At 40.4% G+C, this 8,842-nt stretch overlaps 1 long non-coding RNA gene across 1 annotated transcript; it reads right to left on the reverse strand.

Annotated features, from left to right (window-relative positions):
- Positions 1-5,536: 5,536 nt before the first annotated feature.
- LOC308188838 lies at positions 5,537-8,586 on the reverse strand. The gene is made up of 3 exons (XR_013945804.1): positions 6,738-8,586; positions 6,018-6,191; positions 5,537-5,661 (listed from the first exon to the last, which is right to left on the reverse strand). It is a non-coding gene; the product is annotated as an uncharacterized lncRNA (long non-coding RNA).
- Positions 8,587-8,842: the final 256 nt, after the last annotated feature.

The raw sequence follows: 8,842 nt of genomic DNA on the forward strand, positions 1-8,842 counted from the left end.
TTTGCATGCTCTTCCCTCTGTCCTTCTCCTGCTTGTAAGATACCACTTTACAAAATTGACTACGCTTCAGGTGAAAGGAATGGGAAAAAAGGAAAGCAGGACCATAAATTCTGTGTCTAAATACTTTTATGTATGTCATAGCTGCAGACATTTGGCTTTTAAGTGTTTCTTTCCTTGCATGGCAATCTCAAAGGGGTGACAGAAGTAGACAGTGCTGCATGAACTACTCAGGGTTTGAGATATCAGCTGTGGACAGGATTTATGATGACTGTGTGTGGCTTGGGAAACATCCAAATATAGCCACCATAGTAATATGGCTTAGGCATGAACTGAATGTGTGATTATAGTGACAGGAATTTGATTATATACTCAGTGTCTGGATAAGGTAATTAACCAACTGAGGAATGCATGATGGGCATACAATAAAAGGTAATAACTAACTTGTGACACAGCATAGAGGACATAATCAAATATTTGTAAGGGAAAAACAGGGTCATGATTGAAGCAAGTTCATCATTTGGAGTGATTCAAACCGTCGGACTGCCAGGATCCTGCAAGGTATGGTTGGGTCACCAGTCACACCATTAACTGTCTTCTCTGCTGCTCCCGAAAGGAAGCGTGACAGTCAAGTATTTAGCTGAGCCCTGTGGCTGGCCAAAAGGTGCTTGAGCCTAGTGTTTGGAAAAGACAGGTGAGAAACAAACTCTGGGGCAGCTTGGCCCTGGAGATCCAAGAGTCCTGAAGAGATTGACAGCCATCCTGTGATGGAGTAGCAGAAGCGAGAAGTGAGGCTGTAAACAGCAGGCAAGCTACATATTTGATTTTAGATAAGAATGTGCAAGACTGAATCCTGCAGGGACTAGAAAACACATACAGCTGTCTTGGCTTGCAGCTCTGAAACTTTGTGAAGGCAGGTAATGACTCCCACCTTCGTTCAGTCCTGCAGGGAGGACGGTGAAGTTCTGCAGTTGTTGGTCTTCAGGTGGTTGTCATTGGACTGATCTGGATTTCAGTTTCGGTACAGGATTGTGCTTTACTGTGGTATGCAAGTGCAGTCTTCACTTTAACATTGGGGTTGGATTGAGAACAACATGGCAAATGTGCTTAATGAAGCATTGTGTTCAGCGTTATCTTACATGAGGCAGAAACATGTGCACAGTGCATGCTTAGTATGCAGGCTGAAAGACCGTGTAAAGATTTTTCCTATACTAAATCCTAAAAGTCTACCCTAAAATTGCCTCTAGCTGGTACAGTGTATGGTATCCTATCTTTTTAATAACTTTAATAAAGTATATTCAAAGCAAAAAAAATCAAGGAAGCACACAGTTTTCATTTAGGCCTGGGATTGATTTCCACGTCAGTGAGGAAAGAGCTAAGTGAAAAGCATGTGACTGCATGAGTGAAATAGCAATAGCACTGATATCTTAGCTCACAAGGTCATTCATCTAAAATCTTCAAACAGTTGGCTCAAAGCCTAAAGAGAATACAAGTTTAGGTATAGATGAGTAGTCCAGATATCTTTGCTGCCTCTAGCATAGATTGTATAGATAAGAGGAAAAAAAAAAAGGAAAAAAAAAGGAATAGGTCCAGTAATTTTGTGCTTTTGGACAGTGAGAATTTGTATTTCCCTCATTTAGACTGAATGAGTAGTCTTCTCCAAAACTGTCCAGGCTTCTTCTCTTGACATAGCTATCTATGTGTTTTGAAGTTTTATTATGAAGTTTAAGGATAGATGCTATTGTTCAGAGAGGTAAAATTCCTGGAATCAAATGACTTGTGAAGAATCTCAGCTTTTTATGTCTAAAGTTTCCTGAGAAATTATTGAGGAGAAAAGCTTGTGACTATAAAAAGGAGATTTCAAAGGAAAAAAAAAAAGAAAAAGAAAAAGAGGAATACAAACTGAATGTTAACAAAAAAGAGGTTTAAGTAGGAGAATTATTCCACTTCAGACTTAAAACCCCTTTAGCTTATTTTGGTAATATGTATTACAATATTTCTAATAATAATCTATCTTTAATTTTTGTATCCAGTAATTCTGCAGCTCTACAGAAAGATTCCAGTGATAGACATCCATAGAAAAATCACCCTCTGATTAAACAGTTTAACAATGTAAATGTTTAGTTTTAACAACCTTTAAACTATTTAACTCTACATCTTGCAAACTAATGTAAAATACACATCACAATACCTGTATGAAATTAAGAATGATGCAGAAAGGTGCCAGAGGAGGGCTTTAACAGAAAGTAATTTGAACTTATTCCTGTAACAATATAGGAAACTGAGGACCAAAAGGTCCTGTCATTTTATGGGAGATTTCTGTATAAAGATAAATCCCCATGCCCATTGCCCATTGAAGAAAATATAGCAGCTAACAAGAGTAAAGTCGCCTTGCTTTGGCAGGTCCTACTTCCTACATCCACCAGATGGTGCCCCTCTTCAGCAGAAGCTCCTCTGGAGGGACGCAGATTTGAGAGTGTTCATTTCTCAGGCTCAAAAGAAGGAAAGCTTTTTCTTTTCTAAGAACAGCTTTCAGGTTATCAGGCGCACCTTTTAGTCTATGACATACCTTCTTTATATGATAATCTACAAAAGCTTTTTTTTTTTTTTTTTTTTTCCCTGGATTACCTAAATTAGTTGTTCTTCTGCTGTGTGGAAACTGAAGTGAGCAAGAACCTTAAAAAAATCACAAAGAAGCTCTGTTTCAAAAGCTGGCTTCTTAAGTGCTGTCTCCATCATGCAGTAGATACTTTATTCTACTTTCCACCTACATTTACCACTGATATAATTTTTGAAAATAATATGCACACTGCTGGGTATGCAAATGTATTCAGTGCTTCCACCTGGAGCACTTTTGTAAAGTGCAGAAAACTCTTCTGTTCAGTTATATTAAACACCCAGAAGTCAGGGCTGGGGGGAGGGAGGGCTGTTATGAACTAATGCTTCCATTATTTGAGTTAATAAAAAAAGAGAAGGAACTTCTAAAATCACAAAGAATTTAACTTGGTCAATTTTTCTTGTTCTCAAAACTCTATTTTGTGCACTTTGGCACAATAAACTTGTTGAGTTCTCCTGTGTAAAGTGGCTACACTGCTGGCACACCCTGCTGTAAAACTTCAGCAGCACGAAGAAGACACTTCATTGTAAGCATGATCTTGTAGAGAGGCCCTGTATCCCTCAAGCTCAGTGTCATAATGCTCATCAAAGGCAGGGAAAAAGAGACTGGGTTACAGGAAAAAACTATGTCTGGAGCAGCCCTATCACTCTCCGTCCTCAAGTGCATGCAGCAGTGCATAGGACCTGTACATCCACCCAGCACTTCAAACTACGGCAGGCCACAGTTCCCTCCATGATGGCCTCAACACAAACTTCTGGTAGATTGACTAAAGGCAGGACCAGAACATTTTAAAGAAAAGCTTTCTCTGCCTGACCTCTACTTCTACATTTTGTGGAACTATAGACACCAAACACTGGGTGGAACAAAGTGAAAGAGGACTAATTGTTTCACTTAAAAGAAAATAAATATCATAGTTAAATATATGCAGAACCAAACCTTTTACCTTTAATGCTCTTGTAGTTTCTCTCCCACAGTAGCTGGAGGCCTTCACTACTCATGCTTGCTATGAGTAGTTGTCTAAGAGAAGATTTGCTTTTGCCGGTAAAGGACGTGGCATAAAAAAAGCTTTCACAGACTCTCTATGCCGTGTGCCCCATTTTCCAAAAGACTGGGAGATTCACACCTGAAGACTGATCAGTCGGTACCACCTACCAGTGCCCACGGAGCTAACCATTTTTATTCATTCTGCAGTTGGAAAAATGTCTGTCAATTAGTCTGTCTATCATCTTAATCACCTTTCTGATTAAGTCTCTCTTAAAAATTCGCATATAGTTCCCTCCACATCATTTCACTATTAACCAAAGAATTTATAAACCTTTCAAAGCTGCAGTCTGTGAATTTCCCTGGGTTGGCTCATCATTGACAAGAAAACGTCACAAGTGATTATTTCTGCATGTTGCAGGCTGTCACAGTGATTCCAAGAGCCAAATATTCAGACCCAGTTACAGTTCTCCTGCAAGTCAGCTCCAGCCAAACCTATCTTAAATAAGCAGTGAATGTGGATGATATTGGAGAACATATTTATTGCCACTTATTATTGAAAAGGCAAAATTGAGAAGTAGCTATTGGTAGTATTCATCATAATTACATTTTATCTATTTTTTTTCCTATACACCTGTGCTGACTTTGATCAGACTCAGCTGTCCTCTTCCAAAATTTGCTGGACATTCTGCTTTAAAGACCATTGCTGTGATTGGTGCAGTAAGTTATAGCAGCCTGAAGGTGCTGCTTGATCAAAGTCTAGAGACAGCACATTTACCTCTCCATTTTACCAATGAGTCTGGATAAGAACATTTACTGGCTTCCACACAAGCTTCAGGTTTCGTTTCTTCTCTTCAAAAGGCTGGCTATTTATAATGCATGACAATGATGTAAGAAGGTATGGTAGTGCATGAGGTATATTTAAACATTAAGACATATGCTCTGGGTCAATAGAGGCTATGAATTTTACTGTTTGCTTTTGAATAACCACAATTTCTTTCTTACACATTATTCTACAAATCACTAGAAGTGAGGTGTGCACAGTTCCTTGTGTTAATTGCAGAAAAGATATAATTTTATGATGATATTTGCTTTAGAGAAGTGGCTGAGATAATCTACAAAATTAAAGAGTTGCAACTTTTATACTTATTGGAAATAAAACATATTTTTGTCTTTGAGTCTAAGAAGTTTAGTTTGTTCACAGCATTTAATTCTTGTTTGTATTTGAGTTGCCACTTTCCCTAGCTGTTTATCCGAATCCCCATGAGCTGTCAGGGGCAAAACACTCTGCCAAGAAGCCATCCTCCTGGAGGATATAAGCAAGGTTTTCCTCCCAGCCAAGAGTGCTGGGGTGCATAAGAATGAAGCAGGCTCTGTTCTCCCTTTGCAGACACACAATGCTCCTGGATGCCACTGACCTGGTGAGAAAGAGTCTTGAACTTGCTCCAGGCCCCTGAGACACCTGGCCAGCTTCTTTAACCTTTTCAGCAAGGCCCTTTAAGCTAAAGAATTTGTTTATAGTAATATTTATCCCTCTCAGACATTTTCCTGGGGCAGTCTCTTTCATACTTCTCTTCGTCTGATTAGTTTCCATAGTGACACTTATTTGTAGAGTTTAGAGTTGCTCCTAGCAGGTTTCTGCAAATGCCAGCCGCATGTGTGCCATGTTAATAAGACAAAGTCAGTCCTATTTCTTTCCTTTTGGTGGTTTGATTTTGCCCTATGTTTGGGGGTATCCTTGGGGGAAAAAAAAAGAAGGGAGAGGGCTCCTCTCCCAAAATCCAAAGGGCTCCTTTGGATTGAATAAGTTGTGAGCTTATTATTCCGGATGGTATTTTTGACTGAACTAGTTCTGTCTGAATTTCAGTGGCAGCCTCTGAAGTGCTGTCTGTCTGCGTGAACTATTATATAAGCCAAGGAAACCTTCCATTACAGAAAGGCCTTTAGACTGCTGCTTTATTCAAAATGCAGAATTACATGAAAAAGCAATTCAGTCGAGTGGTGTCTTGTAGGTTGCCTTTTATCCCAGGCTGAAGTAGGAACTTGTTTTTCTTCCAGGGAAATTACTATTTTAAAAATAGGAGAAGGCTGAAATCAGATGCAAACTCATAAACACACACACGTACACACACATCTTAGCAGCATGCTGGTCTGTGAAAGGGATAAACAAATATCTGCAATCAGTGTATGAAAGCAGACTTCCATACTGACAAGAGCAATTTCAGGAGCATGGTTATTTAAAAAAATGTCGATTCTTTGCAGCAATCACAAAGAGCTTATAAGGAAAAAAAAGATAATTGTAGAACGAGACCTAACATTTTAAGGTTTGTGTTTTCTCACCCCCTTCTTTCTGAATCTTTACAAAATATAAGTATTCAAAGAAGGGAAGGAAGGCAGAAATCAGATTTATAAAATAACAAACCTCCTTGACTTCGCTCGATGGTTGACACCAAACTGCGAGTTCCATGTGATATTGTTGGCCTTCAGGAACACTGCAAAGAGGAGGAGAAAGATGTCCTCAAAGCATCATATACTGCTCAATAGGATGAATGGGATCTACTGGACTCTCTTCCACTCTCAGTGAGCCAGGTGGTAGCTGCAGGTGACAAGAAATAAAATGAAATCTCCAATGAATATTATTATGGGGGGAAGAACATTCCTTTCTCTATTTAGGTTGCCTACCTTCTCCATTTAAAAATATTTAAGATTTTTTTTTGTTTGTGGAAGCCCTTAGAAATTTGGCTAGGAGAAATTGCTGCGACTAGATAATTCCATTAACTTGCCCTGTGAAATTGCATTCAAATTTGATTGAGAGATTAAGCCTGACAGAAAAGAAATGATGATTTTTTTGTTGTTGTATAGTGAACAAAATAATGGCAGCGTGTCAAAAACAATAGGTAAACATGAAAATTCTCATCTAGGACTGATTTTGTGCAAGAATGAAGCAAAATGGCACCAAGAAGAACAGATGGCCTCCCTGGAAGCAGGGAGGGAGATTGAAGCCAAGCTCCTTGGACCCATCCACCCTCCAGACAACGTGTCAGGTCTGAGTGGCAGTGGTTGTGCTGGGGCAGCGGTGCTTTGGCAGATAGGCAACGTGATGTGGAACAAAGTGTTGGTTGGCAATTTGGGAGCTACCTACTTGAAATCCTAGCCTCAAAGCAGAGTGCATCTTCAGACAATCCTCTTTAGCTCATTTTACCCATTTGTACTATCAAGACAGTAATGTTCTTATCCTGCAATAGAGATTACACATTTGTGAGGCACCAAGAAATGTGAGTACTGTAAGGCCTTGAGGAAACAAATAACTCTGCATTTATTACTGGCATTGGCTGGATCGCTGGAAAGAAATATGCTCTCCTAATTAAAAGATAAGGATAAAAATATCGAATGCTTACCTCATTATATGAGCATCAGTCAGAGAGATGAGAGGAGGCAGTGAACAGTAATGATACATATACGTGGGCTTAAAGTGCATATTACTGTAGGCTGTGAATCTGTCCCTGTTTACCTTGGTTTCCCAGGTAGGTGAGACTTATGTGAGTGCACTGTCTATCTGTCCATCTGTCAATCTTTCTGCCATTTTCCCCTTTGAATCCCCCCTGAGGACTGCCCTTGCTTTGGAGAGTTCTGTGGTGGAAACTCAAAGAGTTACTTCAGTTTAGTTTGCCATGCAGCACATCAACACATGCACTGTCTGGCCAGTCTGCACGTGTGTATCTCAGAAAGAGACACTGCATGGGCTGCCTCTGGGCTAGCTGGCATTTTACAGGCATGGGAAAAAGGCTAAAGTACTGTCCATGGGGCTTTATGGTGAGAACTGGAAGCCTTGCAGAGAGGTCACAGTTATTTCAGTGGGATATACTTAGATGGGATAGAAATCTACGGAAGACCAGATGTCAGACAAAGGAGAGGCTGATACTGACTTCAAGAACAGGTATTTATACAGGTATATACTCTGTACAGAGTAAAATCATAGAATCATGGAATACCCTGTGTTGGAAGGGACACACAAGGCTCACACAGGACTACTTGAAAATTAAATTTTATGTCTGAGGGCATTGTCCAAACGCTTCTTGAACTCTGTCAGACTCGAGTGCTGTGGCCACTGGCCTGGGGAGCCTGTCCCAGTGCCTGACCACCCTCTGGGTGCAGAACCTTTCCCTAACACCCAGCCTGACCCTCCCCAGTCCCAGCTCCACACTGTCCCCTCGGCTCCTGTCGCTGTCCCCAGAGAACAGAGCTCAGCCCCGGCCCCTCCGCTCCCCTCGTGAGGGAGCTGCAGGCCGCCATGAGGCCTCCCCTCAGCCTGCTCTGCTCTGGGCTGAACAAACCCAGGGCCCTCAGCCACTCCTGATATGTCTTCCCCTCCAAACCATTCGCCATCTTTGTAGCCTTCCTTTGGATGCTCTCTAATAGGTTTATGGCCTTACACTGTGGTGCCCAAGACTGCACACAGTACTCAAGGTGAGGCCACAACAGCACTGAGTAGAGCGGGAAAATCCCTTCTCTCAGCTGGCTAGCTATGCCATGCCCAATGCACCCCAGGGTACAGTTGGCCTTTTAGGGGCCAGTATATTTAGTAAAATACACTAAATACACTAAAATATCTGACAGTAACTGAAAAAAGATTTGTACAGTCAACCTTGGAGTACTCATGAATGCCTCTGGTTGCATAGGAAGTTGCAGGTTCAGTAAACCTGGCAGTAAATATCCAGGAGAGGTAGACAAGCCGTTGCTCTTGGTTGTACAGCTAAGGCTCTCACTTAGGGCCAATGGTGAGAAAGGTGTTTTTTTCCTCTTTTTTTTTTTTTTTAAAGAAAAGTGCTAATGGACAAATAGAAACTCTTAGAAGAATTCTGATAACATTAATTCACTGGGTGCCACTGACCTTACAAACATCCCTTAAAACCAGTCCACTACATTATTTGTTTTAACAAAATATAAATTTAATTTTGCATTGGCTCTTAGAAACAAGTCGAAACTCTGAGGTTCACAAGTCAGCTTCTGTAAGAGAGTCTTGAAACCTACCTCAGGAACTACTATATTGAGTAATCTGTAAATACTCCATGTTAGGAGGTAGGTACTGACTTTTTTTTTTTGTAAAAAAAAATATATATATTTTTAGTTGGTTTAGATAACACATTTATGGTCAAAGTATCACACTGTTTTCCTTGAAAGTGGTTAGCCATTGCAGGTGTAGAATATTACTTATGTTTCATATGTTCAGGACACTGACAAGTGTTT

The sequence above is a fragment of the Anser brachyrhynchus genome, assembly GCF_964034855.1.
Source record: "Anser brachyrhynchus genome assembly, chromosome: 2".
In the NCBI taxonomy this organism is placed as follows: domain Eukaryota; kingdom Metazoa; phylum Chordata; class Aves; order Anseriformes; family Anatidae; genus Anser; species Anser brachyrhynchus.